The sequence below is a fragment of the Trachypithecus francoisi genome, unplaced genomic scaffold (genome assembly GCF_009764315.1).
Source record: "Trachypithecus francoisi isolate TF-2019V2 unplaced genomic scaffold, Tfra_2.0 Lachesis_group13, whole genome shotgun sequence".
In the NCBI taxonomy this organism is placed as follows: domain Eukaryota; kingdom Metazoa; phylum Chordata; class Mammalia; order Primates; family Cercopithecidae; genus Trachypithecus; species Trachypithecus francoisi.
Window position 1 is genome coordinate 67,853,859 of NW_022681458.1, and position 27,837 is coordinate 67,881,695.

Here is a 27,837-nt window from a genome sequence, read left to right on the forward strand (position 1 = left end):
TTGTAGAAAATACCTGCTGGGCACAGTGGCTCAAGCCTATAATCCCAGCACTTTGGGAGGCCAAGGCAGGGCAGATCCCTTGAGCCCAGGAGTTTGAGACCAGCCTAGGCAACATGGTAAAACCCTGTCTCTATAAAAAATACAAAAATTAGCTGAGCGTGGTTGTGTGTGCCTGTGGTCCCAGCTACCGGGGAGGCTGACATGGGAGGATAGATTGAGCCTGGTAGGTCGAAGCTGAAGTGAGCCATGATTGCGCTCCAGATTGGGTGACAGAGCAAGATCCTGTCTGAAAATTGAAAAAAAAATCAAATACTTATTTAGAAATAGAATATTTTAATGAGCCCTTCTATCTCCATCACCCAGTATCAACAGTTGTCAGCTCATGGCCAAACTTGTTTCCTCTCTATCCCATACATTTCCCTTTTCCTTATTTTGAGGCAAATTTCAGATATCATATTATTTTATTTGAAAATATTACGGTATGCATCCAAATGTCAAAGAAAAAACACCAAAAATCCACCAATACCATGTTATCCTATAATTATATCTAAACACATTTAAAATGATTCCTTAATATTATTAGATATCTAATCAATGTTCAAGTCTCCCCAGTTGTGTCATAAATGATTTTTTTAGTTGTTATTTTTTTTCAAATCAGATCTAAACATGCACACATTGCATTTAGTTAATATACCTCCCAAGTGTCTTTCAATCTATATGTTATTCTCTCTCTTTTCCTTTCCTTGCAATTTATTTGTTCTGATATCATCCTCCCCCCACCTCCACCCTGTTTTTTTAAGAGACAGGGTCCCACTGCGTTTTCCAGGCCAGACTCCAGTTGCTATTCACAGGTGGGATCATAATGCACTACAGGCTCAAACTCCTGGTCCCAAAGGATCCTCCTACCTCAGCCTCCCCAGTAGCTGGAACTACAGATGCACACCACAGCCCTCAGCTGATATTCTTTTATATGTAAAGGTTTAATTAATTAATTAATTAATTTAGAGACAAAGTCTCACTCTGTTGCCCAGGCTGGAGAACAGTGGTGCAATCACAGCTCACTGCACCTTTGACCTTCCGGGCTCAATGGATCTTCCCATCTCAGCCTCCCAGGTGGCTGGTACTACAGGAACATGCCACCTTGCCCAGCAATTTATTTATTTGTTTACTTTTAGTAGAGACAGGGTTTCCCCATGTTGCTCAGGCAGGTCTCAAACTCCTGGGCTCAAGCGATCCACCCACCTCAGCCTCCCAAAATGTTGAGTGTAAGCCACTTTGCCTGGCCTTATTCTTTTTACAAATGAAGAAACTCAGAGAGGTTGAAGGAATTTAGTAAGGGATAGAAAAGGAATTTAGTCCAAGATATGACCAATTCCAGAATCCAAGCACTTAAAGGCTTTATTATATTCACTTTAAATCAAGTGATGAAAAGCAAGACACAGGAAAAACATAATCACTCATAAAAGATTTCAGAACATGCACGACTCCCCTAAGTAACCAGTTCCTTTACCAAGTACCCATGGAAAACTGTTCACTTAAAACCCAGGCAAGGCCTGAAATGCGGGAAGAGAAATTGAAAACAGAATAACCCAGTATCCTCCTTATGTTTTGAATCTGACTAAATAAATCCTGCATGCAAATGTATCCATAATGTAAAATAATTTTTACTTCCAACAAATATTTCGCAAGGCAAAAACATTTCTTAAACAAATCTATCAGTTTTTTTCTCCCTTTTTCTTCTTTTTTTCCTGATCTCCCTTTCCCTCTGTTCTCTATAGCTAAGATAAGGAGAAAACATCTCTTTCAAGCAATTATTTTAAAATACCAGTCAAATTAACAATTTGGTAGTTTGATATGTGATATCTGGCTTTTGTTATGGTAGTTTTGAAACCACAGTTACCCTAGCAACTGAATACATTTTTTCTTTAAAAAAATTTTAGCTGTCTGAAGGAGAAAAAAAAAGAAAAGAAAAAGAAAACTTCGTGCCAGAATTTTCCCATAATAGCTTCCATTAACTGCAGTGACTTCTATTGGAGAGGCCAGCACTGCTGTCTCCTGCTGTCACCAGTCATTCACTGATCTAGCAGATGTTTTGTTTGATAAGACCAATTTGAGCTTTATAAAACATTTATTTTTTTCACCTCCAAGGAGCAAATACCAGTAAGAATGGATTCAACGTCTATCACTGGATACCATACAAGGGCCTCAACCTGCCAGTGGAACTTGTAGGTAAGAAGAAAAACTAAAACAAATCTAAAGGCTTCATTTATTTAAAAAAAAAAAAAAAAAAGAGGAGGAGAAAAAAAAAGAGGAGGGATGGTTAAAGGGTATTAGAACAGTCCCTAAAAACTTAGCAAGAGACCAGGTGCAGTGGCTCACGCCTATAATCTGAGCACTTTGGGAGGCCAAGGTTGGCGGATCACCTGAGGTCAGGAGTTAAAGACCAACCTGGCCAACATGGTGAAACCCCATCTCTACTAAAAATACAGAAATTAGCCAGGCGTGGTGGTGCACGCCTGTAATTCCAGCTACTCGGGAGGCTGAGGTGGGAGAATTGCTTGAACCTGGGAGACGGAGGCTGCAGTGAGCTGAGATCATGCCACTGCACTCCAGCCTGGGCAACAGAGTGAGACTCCATCTCAAAAAAAAAAAAAAAAAAAAAAAAAACTTAGCAAGACAAAAAAGGGAGCAGAAGAGTCAACAGTCTATAATAGAATCTTTCTGGCAATACCTGCTAACTGTGCAGTTGCCAAAGAGGGCAATGATGCTAGTTAATGAGAAAAAGGAAGAAGAAAGGGAGTGATGCACATTGCATTGAGTTTTGTAGATTTGATAAACCATGGGTTGGCTTTTTTTTTTTTTTTTTTTGAGACGAAGTCTTCCTCTGTCGCCCAGATCGGAGCACTGGAGTGCAGTGGTGCGACCTTGGCTCATTGGTTCATTGCAACCTCTGCCTCCTGGTTTCAAGCGATTCTCCTGCCTCAGCCTCCTGAGTACAGGGATTACAGGCACGCGCCACCACGCCCAGCTAACTTTTGTATTGTTAGTAGAGATGGAGTTTCACCATGTTGGTAAGGCTGATCTCGAACTTCTGACCTCGTGATCTGCCCGCCTTGGCCTCCCAAAGTGCTGGGATTACAGGCATGAGCCAACGCACCCAGCCCATGGGTTGGCATTTTAAGGAGGTGAAGTAGATAAGATTCAGCAAGGCAAAAAAGATGTACATTAGGACTTCTTGGAGCAACTAGACTCTGAATGTTGCCGAAAATATTCACTTCCTCTGAACAAAATCCCTTTCACAGTCATGCTTGTAATGCAGACAGTTCTAGGTTTCTTTTCTTAAAACACACACACAAACTGATTTTATAAAAATATCCATATCCTTTCTCTTGAATAGAAGGTTTTAAGACCTGGAGCTATAGTGTGGGTAAATCAATAGACGGCAAAAGAAGTACGGGGTGGTTCTGCCCCTGTTAGTAACATACTGCCTTTCATGGGCCTCCTGGGGCTCATTTATGTAGTCATTCTGCAGAGGACCAAAATAAGCCAAAATCCAAAACAGGAGGTTATCCTTTGCAATATAACAGTTCAACGAAGTTTGAAAGAATGAAGGTTCTCATCTTTGGGATTTTATTTTAGATTGCCCTACCTACCTAAGTATAATATTTTGACTTGAGGAATTATATATTGAGCCAAGGTGAGAACTAAAAAAACAGAAAGAGAATCAACTCTTTTTGCAGAAAATGTAATTTTTCTTTTTTTTTTTTTTTTTTTTTTTTTTTTTGAGACGGAGTCTCGCGCTGTCACCCAGGCTGGAGTGCTGTGGCCGGATCTCAGCTCACTGCAAGCTCCGCCTCCCGGGTTCACGCCATTCTCCTGCCTCAGCCTCCCGAGTAGCTGGGACTACAGGCGCCGCCACCTCGCCCGGCTAGTTTTTTGTAGTTTTTAGTAGAGACGGGGTTTCACCGTGTTAGTCAGGATGGTCTCGATCTCCTGACCTCGTGATCCGCCCGTCTCGGCCTCCCAAAGTGCTAGGATTACAGGCTTGAGCCACCGCGCCCGGCCTGAAAATGTAATTTTTCTATAGTAAACTCACCCTGCACTCTCTCCTTCTCCCTGTCTCCCTCTGTGTGTGTACACACACATATATATAGTCTTAATAAGCACGTTTTTTAAAAAGCAAAATGTAAAAGACAGCAAAACCAGCAAGATCAGTTAGGATTTTTTCTTAACTACTTAAACTTTATTAAAGGAACTTGCTGCTTCTTTGTTGACCATCTGCAAGATGCTGTACCTGGGTTACATTTTCATTCTTGAATCCCACCCTTATGTAAGATCTAAAACTAGAGAAGAATGGCTGTCCAAAGGAAAATCTTGACACTTTTAGCATAAGAAGGGGTACTGGATATTGGGAAGAGAGAAATAGAAATATTAACTACAGATAGCAAAAAAAGAAAGACAAATTAATATTGATTAATCAGAAGAGCTGAGGAAATCTGGAATGAAGGATTACTCTGAAGTATTTAAGCACCAGTAACAACAGACATTGCTACCAGAATTAGAGAACTGTGTAGTAAATTCAGTTCTTGTTTCCAGTCCTCATCCCTTTTCTTTTCTATTTTAACATGCTCCTTATTTTGAAATATCATTAGAAGCTTACAGAAAAGTTGCTAGAATCTTACAAAGAAACATTCCTGTTTATCTTTTAACAGATTCGCCAGGTTTTAACATTTTGCATCATTTGCTTTGTTACTCTCTCAGAAGATTCAGATTTTCTTTTTTTTTAACTTAAAAATTTATTGACATTCTGAAAATATAAGGATTGTGAAAAACTATTTAATATTGCTTTTAATTTATCATAGGAGTTACTTCCCAAAAATGTTAATCACAGCTGGATTGAAAGAGTCTTTGGGAAATGTGGCAATGTTGTTTATATAAGTATACCACATTATAAGTCTACTAGAGATCCAAAGGGATTTGTGTTTGTGGAATTTGAAACAAAAGAACAAGCAGCAAAGGCAATTGAGGTAGGTCCAGGTCCTGAAGTCAGAACAGGCAAGAGGAAGAGAAGCAGCTCTGAAGATGCAGAGTCCCTTCCTGAATTAGTTCCCAAAGATTGCTGTCCTCCTCCAGAAGGGTAAAAGGCAGGGACTTCAGCCACTTCCATTTATACTATTCTCAGATTTTCAAAGAAGACATGGGTTTGGTTTGAGATCAACTAAGTTTGAGAGAAAAGTGGAATGTCTGAGCAGAAAACCTCGGCTGGGTGCGGTGGCTCATGCCTGTAATCCCAGCACTTTGGGAAGTCTAGGCGGGCGGATCACCTGAGGTCAGGAGTTCAAGACCAGCCTGGCCAACATGGTGAAACCCTGTCTACTAAAAATACAAAAATTAGCCAGGTGTGGTGGTGTGCCCCTGTAATCCCAGCTCATCAGAAAGCTGAGGTGGGAAAATTGCTTGAACCTGGGAGGCAGAGGCTTCAGTGAGCCAAGGTCATGCCACTGCACTCCAGCCTGGGCAACAGAGCAACACTCCATCTCAAAAACAAAAATGAAAACAAAAACAAAAACCAAAAAAAAGAGCGCAGCAGACTGACAGTCAAGGACCTAAAACTCAAGAAAGAGACTACTCAGAAAGATAGCAATTAGAAGAAAAAATTAAGTGGGACTAATTTGTTTGAGGACATGGATTTTGAGGAAAAGCCTAATTCTGAAAGGCAAAAGGTCTTAATTCCGGCCAGTGAAAAGGCATGTGATTCTATTAATATATGAATTGTAACTTCCCTTTAGAGTCATTTGCTATTATTCTTCTTTCACATTTGAAGACTACTTCAAAAATACATGAGGCTTATTGTATGGTTTTATCCAGGGGAAATTTATAAGAAATTGAAAGTATTGTCATTAATATGGCTTGTAGGTAACATATATGTTCCAGTTACCATTGTTGTGTAACAAATTACCCTAAAACTTAGTGGCATAAAATGACCACTTTATTATGCTCACAGATTCTCTGGGTCAGGAATTCAGATTGGGTACAGTGGGTATGGATGATATTCTTCACTCCACTGTATCTGAAGCCTCAGTCAGGAAGAGTCAAAGGCTGTGGGTAACTCAACGACTGGGGGCTGGAATCACCTGGATATGACTTCACTCACTTATCTGGCAGAGGATGCCGGCTTTTCTTTCTTTTTTTAGGTGGAATTTCGCTCTTGTTGCCCAAGCTAGAGTACAATGGCACGATCTCAGCTCACTGCAACCTCTGCCTCCCAGGTTCAAGCAAATCTCCTGCCTCAGCCTCCCGAATAGTTGGGGTTACAGGTATGTGTCACCATGCCCAGCTAATTTTGCGTTTTTAGTAGAAATGAGGTTTCACCATGTTAGCCAGGCTGGTCTCAAACTCCTGCCCTCAGGTCATCTGCCCTCCTTGGCCTCCCAAAGTGCTGGGATTACAGGCGTGAGTCACCACATCAAGAAGGATGCTGGTTTTTAACCAGGACACCTACCATGTGGTCTCTGCATGAGTGAGTGTGGGCTTCCTTACAGCATACAGTTGAATTCCTGTATTGAGTGTCCCAAGACAGCAACATGAAACATGGCATTTTTGTGATCTAGCCTCAAAATTTACATAGCATCACACTCCAGTACTCTTTTATTGAGACAGTCACAAGTGTTTGCCCAAGTTTAAGGAGAAAAGACATAAACTCCACTTCTCCATAAGACAAATGTTAAGGTCACATTATAAAAAGAGCACTTGGAATAGGAGATACTATTTCAGCCACTTTGGGAAAATACAATCTGCAATAAAACATATATGAATACATAAAGGGAGCATCTAACAAAGTGCAAAGAATAGGCATCTGAGAGTTATTTTTCACATCTATGGTGGCTGAAATTTAAAGTATTTCCTCAAAGACTGAGATATAAAGAAGAATTTTACATATCCCCTATGGCTTCTTTATTAGGAATTAATTTCCATAAATGTCTTGAAAGTATAAGATTTACAGAGGTTTTTTTTTTGTTCTTTATTTTTATTTTATTATTATTATTATTATTTTTGAGACAGAGTCTCACTCCATCACCCAGGTTAGAGTGCAGTGGCTTGATCTTGGCTCACTGCAACCTCACCTCCCAGGTTCAAGCAGTTCTCATGCCTTAGCCTCCTGAGTAGCTGAGATTACAGGTGCATACCACCACATCAGGCTAATTTTTGTATTTTTAGTAGAGGCGGGGTTTCATCATGTTGGCCAGGCTGATCTCCAACTCCTGACCTCAAGTGATCCACCCGCCTTGGCCTCCCAAAGTACTAGGATTACAGGCATGAGCTACGATGTCTGGCCAGTGTTTTAATTCACATCTTGCTTTTACGTGTACAACTTAGTGCATTGCAATTCTTTAAACATCTCATGAGCAGATGAACAGCAGCTCACGAGATGTTCGGAATTACAAAATCTATAGGAGTTTCTCATTTGGCCTAAAATTGAGGGTGCTGATCTAATAACTCGATCACTCACATCTCTTTAAAATAAAATTTAATAGATTGCTTTAATAGAGAATTATTAATCATAGAAAAAATATTCGATCTGTCAGGTGTACTTTCTTTTTTATTAGCACCCATTTCATTATGTAATTCAAAGGTTTGGAATATTGGAAATCAGCCTGCATCTTTGAAAGAAACCTTAATGCTTTTCTTTGTTACTGCAAGTATTTTTTTATTTTCCTTTTTTTAAATATGAAAAGAGACTGAGGAATTGTCCTGATGTTTGGTTAATAAATTAAAAACCTATGTTTAAATGCTTTAATATCCTGGTCCTATTTCACTGTGTCATCAGGGGTTGGTTTATCAGCTGTAAAATTACATAAGAAACCTTTTAAATGTAGACCTGTTAACAATATTTGAACTTCTGTGCATATACTGTGATCTTCTAATAGTGACTACATCAATTGTGACAGCTCACTGTAGCTCACCAGCACTAGCTCTGCAATTGCTAATGTATTTTCAAAGATCAGAGAAGGTAACAAGGCTGGGCTTTTTCCAGCATTCAGTGATTGTTGCTCATTCAACATTTCAGGTCTTTTCTAGCCTTCTCTAAATCCTTTTTTGCAAACCGTATGAACAAAACATTACTTTTTTTTTTTGAGACAAGTTCTCATCCTGTCACTCAAGCTGGAGTACAGTGGCGTGATCACAGCTCACTGCAGCCTTAACCTCCCCAGGCCCCAGTGATCATCCCACCTCAGCCTCCCAAGTAGCTGGGACTACAGGCACGTACCACCATGCCCAGCTAATTTTTGTAATTTTTTTTAGAGTCGGAGTTTTGCCATGTTGCCCAGGCTGGTCTCAAACTCCTGGGCTCAAGTGATCAGCCTCAGCCTTCTAAAGTGCTAGAATTACAGGCATGAACTACAGCACCTGGCCAGGACACTACTTTTAAGAACCAAGAAACTGCTATATTTGAGTAGCCAATCAATTAAGAAGGCGGAAGAGATGTCGATTATATAGCAAGGACAGACCCAAGGGAAAGGAACTTTGAAAGTTGAACATTTTTCATTTTAAAACAATAAGTTTGGCTGGGTGCTGTGGCTCACGTCTGTAATCCCAGCAAATCACAAGAGAATCACTTGAGGCCAGGAGTTCGCGACCAGCTTGGACTATGTAGTGAGATCCTATCTCCACCAAAAAAAAAAAAAGTTTCTTTAAAAATTAGGGTGATATGGTGGTGTGCACCTGTAGTCCCAGCTACTCAGGAAGCTGAGGTGGGAGGATCACTGCAGCCCGGGAGTTTCAGAGTAAAGTGAGCTGTGATAGCCCCACTGCACTCCAGCCTGAGTGACAGAGCAAGACCCTGTCTCTAAAACAAAACCCAAAAACAAAAAAAAATTAAGTTTAATGGAATACATCTCAGTTAACAGTTATGTTAGATGAGGAGGCCTTAGCTTAGAGCAAATCCAGCTTTCTCTGTGTCTAGTTCTACCATAATTGAGTGATGGGGAAAGAAGTGTACAGTAATGTGTATAAGTTAGGGTTTGTTTGGCTACAGGTTTGAAAGCAATCAGAAACCAAAATAGAGAACACTGGCTTGAAGTGCAGAAAAAAGTTTACTTCTAAACTGATAAGGTGACTCCATGCATCATCAGGGATCTGAGTGTTTTTCTCTCCCTCTTTTTTCCCATTTGCTTGTGTCATCTATGATTTTTAAAAAATTATTTTTTATTTCAGTAGGTTTTGGGGGAATGGGTGGCATTTGGCTACATAGATAAGTTCTTAATGGTGATTTCTGAGATTTTGGTGCACCCATCACCCAAGCGGTGTACACTGTACCCAACGTGTAGTCTTTTATTTCTCACCCCCTACCACCGTTTCCCCTGAGTCTCCAAAGTGCACTGTATTATTTTTATGCCTTAGCATCCTCATTGAGTGCTTCTCTCTTAATGTCTTACCTATTTTTCTTAGTACACAGCCTCATAGGTCAAGATGCTTCAGGTCCAGGTACTGTTTCTCTATTCTAATGAGCAGGAAGGAGAAAGGGCAAAGAAAACATGCCGTTTACTCTTACAAACACTTCCCAGAAACTCAACAATTCAGTTAACATCTCATGAACTAGAATTTACTCAGAAGCCATATCTAGCTGCGAGGAAGGTTGGCACGTACAGTTTTTATTTCCTGTGGCCGTGTTTCTATCTAAAAAAAATCTATAACCAAATACTACGGTTTGAATGTTTTTGTTCCCCTCAAATTTATGTACTGGAAGCTTAATCCTCATTGCAACAGTGTTGAGAGGTGGGGGCTGAATGGAAGGCATTTCAGTCATGAGGGCTCTACCCTTGTGTGTGGATTAATGCTGCTATAAAAAAAGAGCTTGCAGGAGTGGGCTCTCTCTCTTCTGCTCTTCTGCTATGTGAGGAACAGGGTTCCCCCTCCTCTGGAGGATGCAGAGTTCAAGGCACCATCATGGAGGCAGAGACTGGACCCTAAACAGATGCCAAAACTGCTGGCACCTTGATCTCAGACTTCTCAGCCTCCAGAACTGTGAACAATATATACCTGTTTATTATAAGTTCCCCAGTCTCAGGTGTTCTGTTATAGCAGCACAAATAGACTAAGGCACTAAGGAAAAAGGGGAGGTAACATATAATATTCCCTGACATAAAATAAGTCTTTTAGGAAAGGAGAGATGATCTAGGAACCAATAAACTGTTGTGAAACAAATGTATATGATGCTTGGCTAGTCAGTGTGTGACCAAATAGCAAAATGATTTTAAACTTTATTCCACCCAAATGAACATCAAGACTTCAAGAATTAGATTTAAATGAGACAAAACAATTATTTTTGATGTTATTAAGGGTGAAAGTGGCATTGTGGTGGTGTTAGGAAAATGCCCTTACTTTTTAAAGATTTACATTGAGGATAAAGGGGTGAAATGACATGATCTTTGGCATTTACTTAAAATACATCTACAGGCCAAGGGCAATGGCTCTTGCCTGTAATCCCAGCACTTAGGAACGCTGAGGCAGGAGGATCGCTTGAGTCCTAAAGTTCAAGACCAGCCTGAGCAACATAGTGGGACACTGTCTCCACAAAAAATTTAAAAATTAACCAGGTGTGGGGGCACACGTTAGTCAGTTCAAGCTACTGAGGAGGCTGAGGTGGGAAGATTGCTTGAGCCCTGGAGGTTGAGACTGCAGTGAGTTGTGTTCAAGCCACTATATTCCAGCCTGAGTGACAGAGAAAGACCTTCTCTCAAACAAACAAACAACCCCAAACAAAACAAAAACAAAAAACTTCTACAAAGAAAAAAGGGGGAAGATGAAAAAAAAATAGTCAAAATATTGATCATTGCTAATTTGGGATTGGGGGCAGAGGCTCACGCCTATAATCCTAGCACTTTCAGAGGCTGAGATGGGCAGATCCCTTGAATCCAAGAGTTCGAGACCAACCTGGGCAACATGGCAAAAATCCCATCTCTACAAAAAATACAAAAATTAGTTGGGCATGGTGGTGCATGCCTGTGTTCCTGGCTACTTGGGAGGCTGGGGTGGGAGGATCAGCTAAGCCCAGGAGGTCAAGGCTGCAGTGAGTTGTGGGATCATTCCACTGTACCCCAGCCTGGGTGACAGAATGAGACCTGGTCTCAAAAAAAATTTTTTTTTTTTAAATTGGGGGTATGAGTACATGGGATTGATTGTACTATTATTTTTTTAGTATGTTTGAAATGTTCCTTTTTTGGTTTTTGGTGGTTTTTTTTTGAGACAGAGTCTCACTCTGTCGCCCAGGCTGGAGTGCAGTGGCGTGATGTAGGCTCACTGCAAGCTTCGCCTCCCGGGTTCACAGCATTCTCCTGCCTCAGCCTCCCGAGCAGCTGGGAGGACAGGCACCTGCCACTACGCCCGGCTAATTTTTTGTATTTTTAGTAGAGTCGGGGTTTCACCATGTTAGCCAGGATGGTCTCGATCTCCTGACCTCGTGATCCGCCCGCCTCGGCCTCCCAAAGTGCTGGGATTACAGACGTGAGCTACCACTCCTGGCCTGAAATGTTCCAGTAAACAAACTTTTTTGTAAATAATCAGGATCAAAATTTCTAAATCTTAGTTGGTAATATCAGTACCATATAACCTTGGCCAATTTAATGTTTCTGTGTTTGAGTTTCTTCCTATGTAAAATGCAAATAATAATACCTGGCCTAACCAGTTAACAGCACTGTACTGAAGGCCAAGTATAAAAATGCCTGTGAAAGTGTTTCAGAACCTATAATATAGTGTGATATCAGATATTGCTGATAATGTGCTTGCTGTCATTTTTATTAATGTAAGGCCAGAGTCCATGTCGCATTATTCACTGCTGTCTCTCTAGTGACTGGTAAAATGCCTGGAACATAATAGATATAAAATAAATGTTTGATAAGTGAGAACAAAATTAAGAAACAAAAAGTATATGAAACTGACATGAACTCGTAAGGACAGAAGAGACCTGGGAAGTCATCCAATAACCTCATGTTATGTATGAGGAAACTGAGCCCAGAGCAATTAAAGGACTCACTTAACACGACACAGGTGGTAGAGTTTCAGTATGGTGGAGGAGATAAAGGCACAGTCATCTGCAAAATCACAAGGGAAACATCAGAGACTCCAGGAGAATGTTGCTCTCTTTTTAGCTACTTCAGGAAAATCATGCCATAGTATCATTACATCACTGCTTGTTGCAGTCCCAAGGAACAGTGCATTCTCTAGCAGCACTCAGACTTCGTTCCATTAACAACTGTTACCAAACAGGAGGCAGTAGGGACTCAAAAATCCTTTTGTCACGTTTTGGTTCCAATGTTCTACAGGGGTAGAGGGAGCTTCTGCTCCCTGGCCTGTGGGTCCTAAGGTCTTTGTTGCAACTCTCAGTTTTGTTTTTGTAGAACAGAGAAAATATGTAATGAATGAGTCTGGCTGTGTGCCAACACAACTTTATTTATAGAAATAGGTGACCAGGTAGACTTGTCATAGAGGATTTGGTAAGAAACCAGGACTTACCTAAAATGTACTCTGTTCCAAAGGCCAGTCTGTTCTCCAAATCCTCTCAACATTATAATAATGATATACATTATAATTAATATATGCTACTAATAAATTTTTTTTTTTTAAATAAGGCAAAAGTGTGACTGTCATACAAATATTTTTAAAAGTTAAAGATCTGACCAGGTGCGGTGGCTCACGCCTATAATCCCAACACTTTGGGAGGCTGAGGGGGTGGATCACTTAAGGTCAGGAGTTTGAGACCAGCCTGGCCAACCTGGTGAAACCTTGTCTCTACTAAAAATACAAAAATTAGCCAGGCGTGGGGTTGCAACTGTAGTCTCAGCTACTTGGGAGGCTGAGGCAGAAGAATCACTTGAACCTGGGAGGCAGATGTTGCAGTGAGCCAAGATCCCACCACTGCACTCCAGCTTGGATGACAGAGTGAGACTTTGTCTCAAAAATAAAATAAAATTTAAAAAGTCAAAGATTTTATTTAACACACGAATTAGTGACGAAAACACCAATACATTAAAACCAGTTCAAAGGGGATTAAAAGAACAAACACATATAGAGGCAACCAGGAATGCCAAAATGAATTTGTCAATAGAAAAAACTGATCAATATTTACAAGAAATAGAATAATGCTTGGAATCATCTTTTCCACAGATTGGTCATCACTTTCATCTTCACTGGACACAGCTTATTCCCATGTCTATGGACAAGACTCATTTGCATTACTATAAAGTTTTTTTTTTTTTTTTTAAGACAGAGTCTTGCTCTGTTGTCCAGGCAGGAATGCAGTGGTGCCATATCGGCTCACTGCAACCTCCGCCTCCTGGGTTCAAGCAATTCTCATGCCTCAGCCTCTCGAGTAGCTGGGATTAAAAGCATGTACCACCATGCCTGGCTAATTTTTGCATTTTTAGTAGAGACAGGGTTTTACCATGTTAGCCAGGCTGATCTTGAACTCCTGGCCTCAAGTGATCCACCCGCCTCGGCCTCCCAAAGGGCTGGGATTACAGATGTAAGCCACTGCCCCTGGTCTTGCATTACTATAAGTTTTCAACAACTTACAGAGTTGCATATAACCATCAGTCTGTGATGAAAACTACAATTCTCCATATAGTCAGATAATTCCAAAGGATCTCTTATACAACCCCCACTGAAACGATACCCAGTCATCACCCATTCGGAATTTTCCCTGATAATTTATTATAATTTTTCTTAATGCTATTCTTTAATCCAAAGTTTCCCAAAAGGTGATAAACATAACACTGGTGATATGGATTTTAGGTGGCATGGACAAATACTTTTATCTTAATAAACATGTTTATTTTATAATAGGTTATAAAATTAAAATTAGACTGTCAAACTCATAATATCACAGATACTATTTTTTAAAAACCTCTACCTAGATAGATCACTGAAATTTCAGAGCATTATAAATAAGAGATGATTCTAAAATCCTGTAGAAAGAGAAAAAGTTACTTACAAAGGAGCAAGAATCACAGACGCCTCTGAAGAAGCATCGTTAAAGTCTCTCTTCTCCTTGGCGTCATGTCTAAGTCAGAGTCTCCTAAAGAGCCCGAACACCTAAGGAAGCTCTTCATTGGAGGGTTGAGCTTTGAAACAACCAATGAGAGCCTGAGGAGCCATTTTGAGCAACAGGGACCGCTCAGGGACTGTGTGGTAACGAGAGATCCAAACACCAAGCGCTCCAGGGGCTGTGGGTTTGTCACGTATGCCACTGTGGAGGAGGTGGATGCAGCCACGAATGCAGGACCACATAAGGTGGATGGAAGAGTTGTGGAGACCAAGAGAGCCGTCTCAAGAGGAGATTCTCAAAGACCAGGTGCCCACTTAACTATGAAGAAGATATTCGTTGGTGGCATTAAAGAAGACACTGAAGAACATCACTGAAGAGATTATTCTGAACAGTGCGGAAAAAATGAAGTGACTGAAATCATGACTGACTGAGGCAGTGGCAAGAAAAGGGGCTTTGCCTCTGTAACCTTTGACAACCATGACTCCGTGGGTAAGACTGCCATTCAGAAATACCATCCTGTGAATGGCCACAACTGTGAAGCTAGGAAAGCCCTGTCAAAGCAAGAGATGGCTAGTGCTTCATCCAGCCACAGAGGTTGAAGTGGTTCTAGAAACTTTGGTGGTGGTCGCGGAGGTGGTTTCGGTGGGAATGGCAACTTCAGTCGTGGAGGAAACTTTAGTCGTCATGGTGGCTTTGGTGGCAGCCGTGGTGGTGGTGGATATGGTGGCAGTGGGGATGACTATAATGCATTTGGTGATGATGGAAGCAATTTTGGAGGTAGTGGAAGCTACAGTGATTTTGGCAATTACAACAGTCTCCAAATTTTGGACCCATGAAGGGAGGAAACTTTGGAGACAGAAGCTCTGGCCCCTGTGGCAGTGGAGGCCAATACTCTGCCAAACCACGAAGCCAAGGTGGCTATGGCGGTTCCAGCAGCAGCAGTAACTATGGCAGTGGCAGAAGATTTTAATTAGGACACAAAGCTTAGCAGGAGAAGAGAGCCAGAGAAGTGACGGGGAAGCCACAGGTTACAACAGATTTGTGAACTCAGTTAAGCACAGTGGTGGAAGGGCCTAGCTGCTACAAAGAAGACATGTTTTAGACAAATACTCATGTGTATGGGCAAAAAACTCGAGGACTGTATTTTTTTTGCACCCATGCTGTTGACTGCTAAATGTAATAGTCTGATCATGACGCTGAATAAATGACTTTTTTTTTTTTTTTAATGTGCTGTTTAAAGTTAGTCTACTCTGAAGCCATCTTGGTAAATTTCCCCCAACAGTGTGAAGTTAGAATCCCTTCAGGGTGATGCCAGGTTCTATTTGGAATTTATATACAACCTGCTTGGGTGGAGAAGCCATTGTCTTCAGAAACCTTGGTGTAGTTGAACTGATAGTTACTCTTGTGACCTGAAGTTCACCATTAAAAGAGATTACCCAAGCAAAATCATGGAATTATTGGTTATAAAAATAATTGTTGGCACATCCTATGCAATATATCTAAATTGATTAATGGTACCAGATAAAATTATAGATGGGAATGAAGCTTGTGTATCATCCATTATCATGTGTAATCAATAAACAATTTAATTCTCTTGGAAAAAAAGGAGCAAGAATCAAACAAACATCAGATTTCCTATCAACATTGGATGCTCAAAAACAGAAAATATACCTTCAAAGTTTAGAGTGAAAGTTATTTTAAGAGTAAAATTTTATTTCCATTCAAACTTTTCAATCCAGAGTGAGAGTAAAGCACAGTTATTCTCAGAAATTTAATAACTCAGAAGATTTAACAGTCATATAAATTCCAGGTAAATTAAAAACTTAAGTGTGGTACAGATTTGTTTCCAGCCCAGATGGAGTCACAGAGACCAGATTTACTTTTTGGCCTGAAATCACTGAAAAAATAAGACAAAATCTATGAAACAATGGTTTTTAAGGCACTGGACATGACACAGTGAAGAAGAGTGATCCCTGAGAAATGAGAAGCTAGTCAAGTGATGGTCCGGGCTTAGTGCCTGAGGAGAATTTCCAGGCTGCAGTGCACCAGAAGTTAAGGGGAACCCAGGCAAGATGCAGCGACCTCCCAGACTTAAGGAGAAGAGCTGAGAGTTGAAGAGATGAAGCTGGGGAAGATCAAAAAGACTAAAGCTGTTGGAGCTTGCAGAACAAAGTACCGGAGAGGAGAAAGGGTCTCAGAGAAAGACAGAATCACCAAAATGTCCAGAGGTTCTCCCTCACGTACTCAGCTGACTGCTTATCAGCACATGCACAGGAAAAAACAACACGTGGAAAGAACTAAAGAAGAACATAAGAAGCTCGTGTGGGGCCAGGAATAGTGCCAATTCCCCCACCCAGACTTGAAAACCTCGTAATTCATGAGGTATTAGGGTAGAGTACTCGGAAGGCTGTTGCCTCCGTAGTGGGGGAAAGTTAGCCCTAGATTAAATGTTACTCTGATCTCACCTAATGAGGCTTACAAGCAAGAACCGAAAGGATCAAACTTTTTCCAGGTTAACTTAGTTGCGTCTCAGAACAAAGCTCAAGGATGTTTACAGGTATATAAAAATATCCAACACCCAACAAAGTAAAATTTATAATGTCTGACATTTAATTTAAAAAAAGACAACTCTAAGGCATGCAAAGAAGCAGGAAAATTATAAGGAGAAAAAATCAATCAAAACTGCATAAAATGGACATAGATGATAGCATTACATTAGTAGACAAGGGCTGGACGTGGTGGCTCACACCTGTAACTCTAGTACTTTGGGAGGATAATACGGACAGATCCCTTGAGCCCAGGAGCTTGAGACCAGCCTGGGCAACACGGTGAAACCCCGTCTCTACAAAAAATGCAAAAATTAGCCAAGTGTGATGGCACATGCCTGTAGTCCCTGAGGTGAGAGAATCACCTGAGCCTGAGGAGGTTCAGCGAGGCTGCAGCGAGCTAAGATCGCATTACTACACTCTATCACGGGTAAGACCCTGTGTCAAAAAAAAAAAAAAGTAGACAAGGACATTAAAACAGCAATTATAAATGTATTCCTTATATCTGAAAATCTAGAGTAATAGTTTTCAGTAGAAGCATGATTCCCCATCCCTGGTGACATTTGGCAATGTCTGGAGACAGTTTGATTGTCACAATTTGGGGGTAGTGGTGCCACTGGCATAATATAGGTAGAATCCAGGAATGTTGCTAAACATTCTTCATGCACAGGAACAGCCCCCCACGACAAAAAATTATCTAGCCCAAATTGTCAGAAGTGCTGAGGTTGAGAAACTCTGATCTAGAGGCATGATTGAATATGTTAAGTAAAGACACAGGAAATATGAAAAAGATACAAATTGAACTTTTGGAGATAAAAATGACAATGACTGAGATTAAAAATACACTGGATAGGATCAATAACAGGTTAGACATTGCAGAAAAACATGAGTGAACTTTAAAACATGAATATAAGCCATGCAAAATGAAACTCAAAATATAAGTCTGGGGTATAAGAAAAAAGAAACAGATCATCAGTAAACTGTGGGACAACATCAACTGGCCTAACATATATGTTGTTGGAGTCCTGAAGAAAAGGGGTGACGGAAAAAAAATCTTGAAAGAAATAAAAGCCATAACATTTACAAATTTGATAAAAGCTATAAACCAACAGATCCAAGAAGCTTAACAAACCACAAGCACAAGAAATGTGAAGAAAACTACACCATAATCCAGTCACTTAAAATAAATTATAAATAAAAAATATTAAAAGCAGCCAGAGGGCTGGGTGCGGTGGCTCACACCTGTAATCCTAGCACTTTGGGAGGCTGAGGTGGGCAGATGAACCGAGGTAAGGAGTTCAAGATCAACCTGACCAACAGGGTGAAACCCTGTCTTTACCGAAAATGCAAAAATTAGCTGGGTGTGATGGTGGGCGCCTGTAATCCCAGTTACTCGGGAGGCTGAGGCACAAGAATTGCTTGAACCCGGGAGGCGGAGATTGCAGTGAGCCGAGATCGCGCCACTGCACTCCAGCCTGGGTGACAGAGTGAGACTCCATCTCAAAAAAAAAGAAAAAAAGAAAAAGGAAAAAGCAGCCAGAGGAGAAAGAAGATATGATATGTACAGAAGAATGAAGATAATGATGACAGAACATTTCTTGCTAGAGACAAAGTAAACAAAAGAAAATAGTGGAACAACATCTTTAAAGTACTTAAAAAGAAAAAGCTGTCCACCTAAATTTTTTTTTTTTTTAGAAACTGATGTTTATTTTCCATCAACCATTTTTCCATGTTACTTAAGAGCCCATGCAAGAACAGCTTAAGACCAGTCAGTGGTTGCTCCTACCCATTTAGTGGCCTGAGCAGTGGGAGCTGCACACCAGTCTCCCGTGGCAGGCTGAGCACTCCAGTCTTCAGTAGGGAGCTGCTGAATAGGCACAGAGGGCACCTGCCACCTTCAGACCAGTCTGCACCCTCATGCTGAGTAGTGGAGAACTCAGGAGCTGGCACAGTCTGTTCACCCTGAAATTCCTCCTTGGTCACTGCCTTTTCAGCAGCAGCCTGCTCTTCTTTTTCAATCTCTTCAGGATCTCTGTAGAAGTAGAGCTCAGCCATGCCCTCCCACAGGTGTTCACAGGAAATGGTGCCACGCATGTGCAGAACTTCCTGAGCCAGCCAGCATCCACCACATCAGACCCACTGAGTGAGCTCCCTTGTTGTTGCGTGGAATGGCAATGTCCACATAGTGCAGAGGAGAATCTGTGTTACACAGAGCAATGGTAGGTAGGTTAACATAAGATGCCTCCATGAGAGGCTGGTGGTCAGCCCTGGGGTCAGTAACCACAAGAAGCCGTGGCTCCCGGAACGCTGCCTGGATCTGGTTAGTGAAGGTTCCAGGAGTGAAGCGGCCAGCAATTGGAGTGGCTCCAGTGGCAGCAGCAAACTTCAGCACGGCCCTCTGGCCAGTATTCCTGGAAGATATGACACTGACATCAGCAGGGTTTTCAATGGCAACAATGGCACGAGCTGCCAGCAGAAGCTTCTCCCAGGTCCTCTTCAGATTTATGATGTAGATGCCATCACTTTTCCTTTTATAGATGTATTGTTCCATCTGGAAGTCAAGATTGGTGCCACCTAAGTGGGTTCCTGCTACAAGGAACTTAAGGACATCCTCCTCCTTCATTTGCAGGACATCAAGGGCTCCGGACATTGTGGAAGTTTCACTTTAAGTTAGGATGGGAATCCAAAATAACGCCGTATGGACCCCTCTGTAGGTAGCGCGGAAAAGCCTAAAATTGTATATTAAGACATCTTTTAAGCCAGGCATGGTGGTGCATGCCTGTAGTCCCAGCTATCCAGGAGGCTGACATAGGAGGATCACTTGAGCCCAGGAATTTGAGTTCAGCCTGGGCAACATAGTTAGACCCCATCTCTAAATAAATAAATATATCTTAAAAATGAAGCCAAAAGGCTGGGCGCGGTGGCTCAAGCCTGTAATCTCAACACTTTGGGAGGCCGAGACGGGCGGATCACGAGGTCAGGAGATCGAGACCATCTTGGCTAACACAGTGAAACCCCGTCTCTACTAAAAATACAAAAAACTAGCCAGGCGAGGTGGTGGGCGCCTGTAGTCCCAGCTACTCGGGAGGCTGAGGCAGGAGAACGGGGTAAACCCGGGAGGCGGAGCTTGCAGTGAGCTGAGATCCGACCACTGCACTCCAGCTTGGGTGACAGAGCAAGACTCCGTCTCGAAAAAAAAAAAAAAGAAGAAGACAAAATAGAGACCTTTTTTAGATATTAAAAAGCTGAAAGGACTCACCAGCATATCCACATTACAGAAAATACTAAAGGAAATCTTTTAGGCAGAAAGAACATTGGAAATACAAATCTACCTAAAGGAATAAAGAGCATTGAAAATGGTAACTATGTAAGTAAATATATACAATTTTTATCTTATTATTTCAATATTTAAAAAAGATAAGCTGGGCACAGTGGCTCACACCTGTAATCCCAGCACTCTGGGAGGCTGAGGCAGATGGATCATGAGGTCAGGAGTTCGAGACCATCCTGGCTAACACGGTGAAACCACGTCTGTGCTAAAAATACAAAAAATTAGCTGGGCCTGGTGGCACTCACCCGTAGTCCCAGCTACTCAGGAGGCTGAGGCAGGAGAATCACTTGAACCCGGGAGGTGGAGCTTGCAGTGAGCCGAGATTGTGCCATTGCACTCCAGCTTGAGCAACGGAGTGAGATTCCATCTCAAAAAAAAAAAAAAAAGAAAGAAAGAAAGAAAAGAAAAAAAGAAGATAATTGCCTAGCCAGAGCAATCAGAAATGAAGGGCATCCAAGTTGGGAAGGAGAATGTCAAAGTCAAATTGTCCCTGTTGCAAATGACATGGTCTTATGTATAGAAAACCCTAAAAGTTCCACCAAAAACTCTTAGAATTGATAAAAAAAAATGTAGTAACGTTGCAGGATACAAAATCAGCATACAAAAATCAGTAGCACTTTTATACATCAACAATGAGCAAGCAGAAGAAGGAATCAAGAAAGCAATCTAATTTATAATAGCTACCAAAAAATTCATAGGAATAAATTTAATAAAGAAGGTGAAAGCTAAAGATCTTTCTCTATAAACTACAGGAAAACTATAAAACACTGATGAAATAAATTGAAAAGGACACACTCAAAAATGGAAAGATATCCCATATTCATGTCTCCAATATACTTGGAAGAATATTGTGAAAATGACCATACTACTAAAAGTGATCTGCAGATTTAATACTATCCCTATCAAAATATTAATGACACTCTTCACAGAAATAGAAAAACAACAATCTTAAAATTTCTATGGAACCACAAAAAGCCCTGAATGGCCAAAGCAATCGTGAGCAAAAAGAACAAAATTGAAGGCATCACACTACTGGACTTCAAATTATATTACAGAGCTATAGTAACAAAACAGCATGGCACTGGCACAAAAACAGACACACAGATGAATGGGACAGAATAGAGAGCCCAAAAATAAATCCACATATTTGCAGTTAGCTTATTTTCAACAAAGATGCCAAGAACATTTATTGCGGAAGGGGCAGTCTTTTCAATAAATGGTACTGGAAAACTGAGTATTTGTATGTGAAAAAATAAAACTAGACCCCTGTCTCTCACTATATTAAAAAAAAAAATGCCAGGCACTGTGGCTCACGCCTATAATCCCAGCACTTTGGGAGGCCGAGGTGGGTGGATCACCTGAAGTCAGGAGTTCAAGACCAGCCTCACCAACATGGAGAAACCCCATCTCTACTAAAAATACAAAATTAGCCAGGCATGTGGCACCTGCCTGGAATCCCAGCTACTCAGGAGGCTGAGGCAGGAGAATTACTTGAATCCAGGAGGCAGAGGTTGCAGTGAGCCAAGACCATGCCATTGCACTCCAGCCTGGGCAAAAATAACGAAACTCCATCTCAAAAAAACCCAAACAAACAAACCTCAAAATGGATTAAAGATTTAAATGTAGGCTGGGCGCAGTGGCTCATGCTTGTAATCCCAGAACTTTGGGAGGCCGAGGCAGGTGGATCACTTGAGGACAGGAGTTCAAGACCAGCCTGACCAACATGGTGAAACCCTGTCTGTACTAAAAATACAAAAAAATTAGCTGGGCATGGTGGTGGGCGCCTGTAATGCCAGCAACTCAGGAGGCTGAGTCAGGAGAATTGCTCAAACTCAGGAGGCAGAGGTTGCAGCGAGCCGAGATCACGCCATTGCAACTGCAATCCAGCCTGGGCAACAAGAGTGGAACTCCGTTTCAAAAAAAAAAGATTTAAATGTAAGACCAAAAACTATAAAGATAGGAGAAATGTTTCAGGACATTGGTCTGCTCAAAGAGTTTTATGGAAAAATCCTCGTAAGTATAGGCAATAAAGGCCAAAACAGACAAATGGAATTCTATCAAATGAAAAAGCTTCTGCACAGCAAAGAAAACAATGAACAGAGTGAAGAGACAACTTACAGAATGGCAGAAAATATTTGCAAGCTATTTATCCAACCAGGGATTAATAGCCAGAATATACAAGGAACTCAAACAACTTAACAGCAACAACAACAACAACAACAACAAAAATTTTAAAATAGGCAAATGAGTTGAATTGATATATCTCATACAAGAAGATATACAAATGGCCCACAGGTATATGAAAAAATGTTCAACATTACTAATCATCAGAGAAATGCAAATCAAAACCAAAGTAAGTTCTCTCACCCCAGTTGGAAAGGCTATTAAAAACAAAAACACAAAAACAAAAAAATACCTGACAAATGCTTGTAAGGAGGTGGAGAAAGGACACCTCACCTTTTTTTTTTTTTTCAGACGAAGTCTCGCTCTGTCGCCCAGGCTGGAGTGCAGTGGTGTGATCTCAGCTCACTGCAAGCTCCACCTCCTGGGTTCACGCCATTCTCCTGCCTCAGCGTCCCGAGTAGCTGGGACTACAGGCGCCCACCACAACGCCCGGCTAATTTTTTTGGTATTTTTAGTAGAGACGGGGTTTCACTGTATTAGCCAAGATGGTCTCGATCTTCTGACCTCGTGATCCACCCGCCTTGGCCTCCCAAAGTTCTGTGATTACAGGTGTGAGCCACCGCGCCCGGCGAGAAAGGAGAACTCTTATGCCCTGTTGGTAGCCATATAAATTAGCAGTCATTATGGGAAATATTATGTAGGTTCCTCAAAAAACTAACAATAGGCCAGGCACAGTGGTTCATGCCTGTAATCTCAGAAGTTTGAGAGGCCAAGGCAGGTGGATCACTTGAGGTCAGGAGTTCCAGACCAGCCTGGTCAAAATGGTGAAATCCCATCTCTACTAAAAATACAAAAAATTAGCCAGGCGTGGTGGTGGATGCCTGTGATTCCAGCTACCCAGGAGGCTGAGGCAGGAGAATAGCTTGAACCCGGGAGGCAGAGGGTGCGGTGCACCAAGATCGCGCCACTGCACTCCAGCCTGGGCAACAGAGCGAGACGCCGTCTCAAAAACAAAAACAAAACAAAACAAAAATCCCTAAAAATAGAACTACCATATATGATCCATATGATCCAGCAATCCCACATCTAGGTATATATCCAAAGGAAAGGACATTGATATGTCAGAGAGGTATCTGCACTCCCATGTTTTACTACAACAGTATTCACAATGGTTAAGACATGGAATCCACCTAGATACCCATCAACAGATGAATGGATAAAGAAAGCATGGTACAGGCGGGGCGCAGTGGCTCACGCCTGTAATCCCAGCACTTTGGGAGGCTGAGGCGGGCAGATCACCTGAGGTCAGGAGTTCGAGATCAGCCTGACCAACACGGAGAAACCCCATCTCTACTAAAAATGCAGAATTAGCCAGCCATGGTGGCAGGCGCCTGTAATCCCAGCTACTCAGGAGGCTGAAGCAGGAGAATCACTTGAACCTGGGAGGTGAAGGTTGCAGTGGGCCGAGATTGGGCCATGGCACTCCAGCCTGGTGACAGGGTGAGACTCCGTCTCATATAAAAATAAAAATAAATAAAGCATGGTATAGGGCCAGGGGCGGTGGCTCATGCCTGTAATCCTAGCACTTTGGGAGGCTGAGGCAGGTGGATCACCTGAGGTCAGGAGTTCGAGAGCAGCCTGGCCAACATGGTGAAACCCCATCTCTACTAAAAATATAAAAAATTAGCCACGCGTGATGGTGGATGACTGTAATCCCAGCTGCTCGGAGCCTGAGGCAGGAGAATCACTTGAATCTGGGAGGCGAAGTCTTTGGTGAGCCGAGATCGGACCACTGCACTCCAGCCTGGGCAACAAGAGCAAAACTCTGTCTCAAAAAAAAAAAAAAAAAAAAAAAAAAAGAAAGAAAGAAGAAAGAAAGCATGGTATATATGCACAACGGAATACTACCATAACAAGTTAAAGAATTCTGTTATTCACAGCAACCTGAATGAACTTGGAGGACGTTAGGTTAAGTGAAATAATCCAGACACAGAAAGATAAATACTGTGTGTTCTTCGTCATATGTGGAAGCTACAAAGTTGATCTCTTAGAGGTAGAAAGTAGAATAGTGGTTACTAGAGGCAGAGATGAGTAGGTGGGGAGGGGAAGATAGGCAAAAGTTGGTTGACAGAAGTAAAATTACAACTAGGTAGGAGGAATAATTCCTGGTGTTCTATAACACTACAGGGAGTCTATCATTAACAATGATTTATTGTATATTTTCCAATAGTTACAAGAGCAGATTTTGAATGTTCCCAAAACAAAGAAATGATAGATATTTGAAGTGATGGATACGCTAATTACGTGGTCATTATACATTGTATACATGTATCTAAATATCACACTGAACCTCATAAATGTGTACAGTTACTATGTGTCCATTTAAAATAATAATAAAAGCAAAGAAAACCCAAAATAAAAAAGATGATTGTTTAAACAAAAGTAATAATAGAGTATGAGGTTTACAGCATATATGGAAGTAAAATGTGAGACACCAATAGGACAAAGCATTGGTTTGTTTGGAGGGGAGGCTAAGGGGGTTCAGCATTCCCCAGGATCTCTACCTGTGACTGAATAGTACACTAAACTCAGTAGAAGTATTATAACACCTGTCTGGCCTAGAGGCCAAGCCAATTTTCCAATTTGGTAGTTATAAAACCAAACCTTTTTTGTTTGTTTTGTTTGTTTTTTCCTAAGGAAAACAAAAAGAGCTAGGAACAGTGGTTCACACCTATAATCCCAGTGCTTTGGGGGGCCAAGGTGGGAGGATCGCTTGAAGGCAGGAGTTGGAGACTCACTTTGTGCCAATGTTGCATCAAACAACTGAATTGCCTAACATTTTCATTGATTTGATGAATTGTTTGGATATTGCATAGATACAGGATTTAAAATAAATTCTTTCTTTAAAAATTGAGTGGCCAGGTGCAGTGGCTTACACCCGTAATTCCCAGTGTTTTGCGAGGCCAAGGCAGGAGGATCACTTGAGGCCAGGAGTTTGAGACTGCAGTGAGCTATGATCGCACCACTGTACTCCAGCCTAGGTGACAGAGCAAGATCCTGTCTCTAAAAAAGAAAGAAGAGAGAAGGGAACCGAGGCCCTCAGTCTGGTGATGTTGGTATTGGTTGGGCTGAGGACAGCCTAGAACTCCAGGGTGCTAGCCTTTCAGCCACAAAAAAACCCATCTCACCCAAGGACCAGAACCCACCGAAAAGATCCGCATTCCCCACAGGTAATTTCATGCTCCCAAAATGGGACACAAAGTGGTCATATTTGACATTCTGTTGTCAGAGCCTTGTGGGAAAATTGTGTCAAGAAGCACAAGTTTGGCAGAAGAAGGAGGCAGAAAGTCTTGAGAAGAATGCATCGGAAAAGACAAAGGAGGAGTGGCCCCTCGAGGCCAAGTGCAGGAGGAAAGTCATCTCCCAGGCTGAGTACTGGCTGGGAGAATGGCTTCATAGACATTCACAGCATGTGGCTTCTGGAAAAGATAGAAAGGAAGGCTCTCACAAGGCAGAGTTCACTTCCCAAGGACAGAGGCAAAAGGAGCAGTGCATTTGTGTTTGGACTTTCTGGGGAGCACTGGATGGAGCTGCCAGATTTGTTGAAGGAGCAAACGCACCTGAGAGAATGGCATGTATGCGACACCCCGATTCAAATCACTCCTACATATATTGAGCTGTTTCAAGCGATGAGAATTCAGGATCTGCCAAAGAAACAAATCTCACATTTTCCAGCTAAAATCAGTTGTTTGAAGAACTTGAAATAACTCAACGTGAGTTTCAACTATCTGAAGAGCATTCCTCCAGAGCTGGGAGACTGTGAAATCCAGAGGGACTGGATTGTTCTGGAAATCTAGAATTCACAGAGCTGCCTTTTGAATTAAGTAATTGGAAGCTAGTTGCATTTGTAGGTATCTCAGCAAACAAGTTTTCCAGTGTCCCAATCTGTGTCCTGAGGATGTCCATTTGCAGTGGTTGGATATCAGCAACAATAACCTGACCGACCCACCACAAGACAGGCAGGCTGGGAGAGCTGCAGGGCTTTCTCCTGTATAAAAGCAAGTTGACCTACCTTCCTTACCCCTTGCTTAACCTGAAGAAGTGCGCTTTGTTAGTCGTCAATGGTGACCACTTAGTGGAGCTTTCAACTGCCCTTTGTGACTCCTCCACACCTTTAAAATGTGTGAGCCTTACAAACAATCCCCCCCCCCACCTTTTTTTTTTGACAGAGTCTTCCTCTGTCACCAAGGCTTGAGTGCAGTGGCACGATCTCAGCTCACTGCAACCTCCACCTTCTGAGTTCAAGTGATTCTTCCACCTCAGTCTCCTGAGTAGTTGGGACCAGAGGTGTGCACCACTACACCCAGCTAATTTTTGTATTTTTAGTAGAGACAGGGTTTTGCCATGTTGGCCAGGCTAGTCTCGAACTCCTGGACTCAAGGGATCCGCCCACCTCGGCCTCCCAAAGTGTTAGAAATACAAGCGTGAGCCTTGATAAAGAATTTATGAGGGTGGGTGCGGTGGTTAATGCCTGTAATCCCAGCACTTTGGGAAGCCAAGGTGGGCGGATCGTTTGAGGTCAGGAGTTCGAGACCAGCTTGGCCAACATGGTGAGACCCCGTCTCTACTAAAAATACAAAAATTAGTGGGGCATGATGGCACGCGCCTGTAATCCCAGCTACTCTGGAGGCTGAGGCAGGAGAATCACTTGAACCCAGAAGGCAAAGATTGTAGGGAGTCGAGATTGTGCCTCCACACTCCAGTCCAGGTGACAGAGTGAGGCTCCGTCTTGAAAGAAACAAGAACGTATGAAAGCCTATATTGAAGATCTTAAGGAAAGAGAATCTTCCCAAGCTGTACCACCAAAGGGTCTTTTAGCCTTCAACTTTGATATTATCCATCAGAAGACAGCAAAATCTCACTATTCTGTGGAGCTTTCAGTTTTTGTGTTACGGGTCATGTCATGTAGGAAGAATGGCTTGTGCTTAAGGACAAAGTCTAGAAACCACTGTCATAGTTGTTAAGAAAAGTGATTTTCAAATGTCAAATATATGAATACCTCCCTCCAAAAAAATAAAAAAATAAAAGTAAAAATAAATGAGGCTACATTATTTGGCCTTAAAAGATGTCAAGCCTAGAAATTGTAAAAATTTCTTAGGCTCTTAGGATAAAATACTGAGAGAGGAACTAATTATGGTCTGGAGTTTCATTGGCTGTTAAAACCTATGGAATGTTGTCTGGCTCCTAGTGCTTTTGTGTTGTATTCTAATATATGATTTTGCTTTTGAAACTGTTGGGAAGGTTGGAGGTCAACTGAATTGTTTATTCAAAGTCATAAATGCAAATTGTTTTCTCACCTCTAGAATTAGGAATCTTTGAATGTAAGTGAGAATTTCCTTAAAAGTTAGCAGAAAAAGTTGGTTTTTATTTGGAGATGTGTTAGGTTAATTACAGTCTTAATTTGATGGAGTCCAATGGAGATCTTTTTTAATGAACATGGAGAAGCTGGAAATATTATACTCTACAACCTGTTATCAACCTACCAAATAGGTGAAAAAAAGTCCTAGGTGGAAAATTAAGATTAATATCAATTACATTTCTTTGTGAGGCATGTTTTTATCTTAGCAATTTGGACTCTGGCACTTCATCTGGAATATGTATATTGTATACTTGATAACTACTGTGAGTGGATGGCTCCTGTGCTAATTTGTAAGATTATTGTATTAATGAGCTCTTGCTAGTTTATGTGGCAATAAGAAACACCCTCAAATCTCAGTGGTTTATGACAACAA

General features: G+C 41.6%; 3 pseudogenes across 2 annotated transcripts; 2 read left to right on the forward strand and 1 right to left on the reverse strand.

Moving 5' to 3' along the window:
* Positions 1–14,055: 14,055 nt before the first annotated feature.
* LOC117095379 lies at positions 14,056–15,651 on the forward strand (annotated as a pseudogene). The gene has a single exon (XR_004441945.1). The product of XR_004441945.1 is annotated as a heterogeneous nuclear ribonucleoprotein A1-like (transcript).
* Positions 15,652–18,315: 2,664 nt separating this feature from the next.
* On the reverse strand, positions 18,316–19,314 carry LOC117095380 (annotated as a pseudogene). The gene has a single exon (XR_004441946.1). The product of XR_004441946.1 is annotated as a 40S ribosomal protein SA-like (transcript).
* Positions 19,315–25,294: 5,980 nt separating this feature from the next.
* On the forward strand, positions 25,295–26,936 carry LOC117094195 (annotated as a pseudogene).
* Positions 26,937–27,837: the final 901 nt, after the last annotated feature.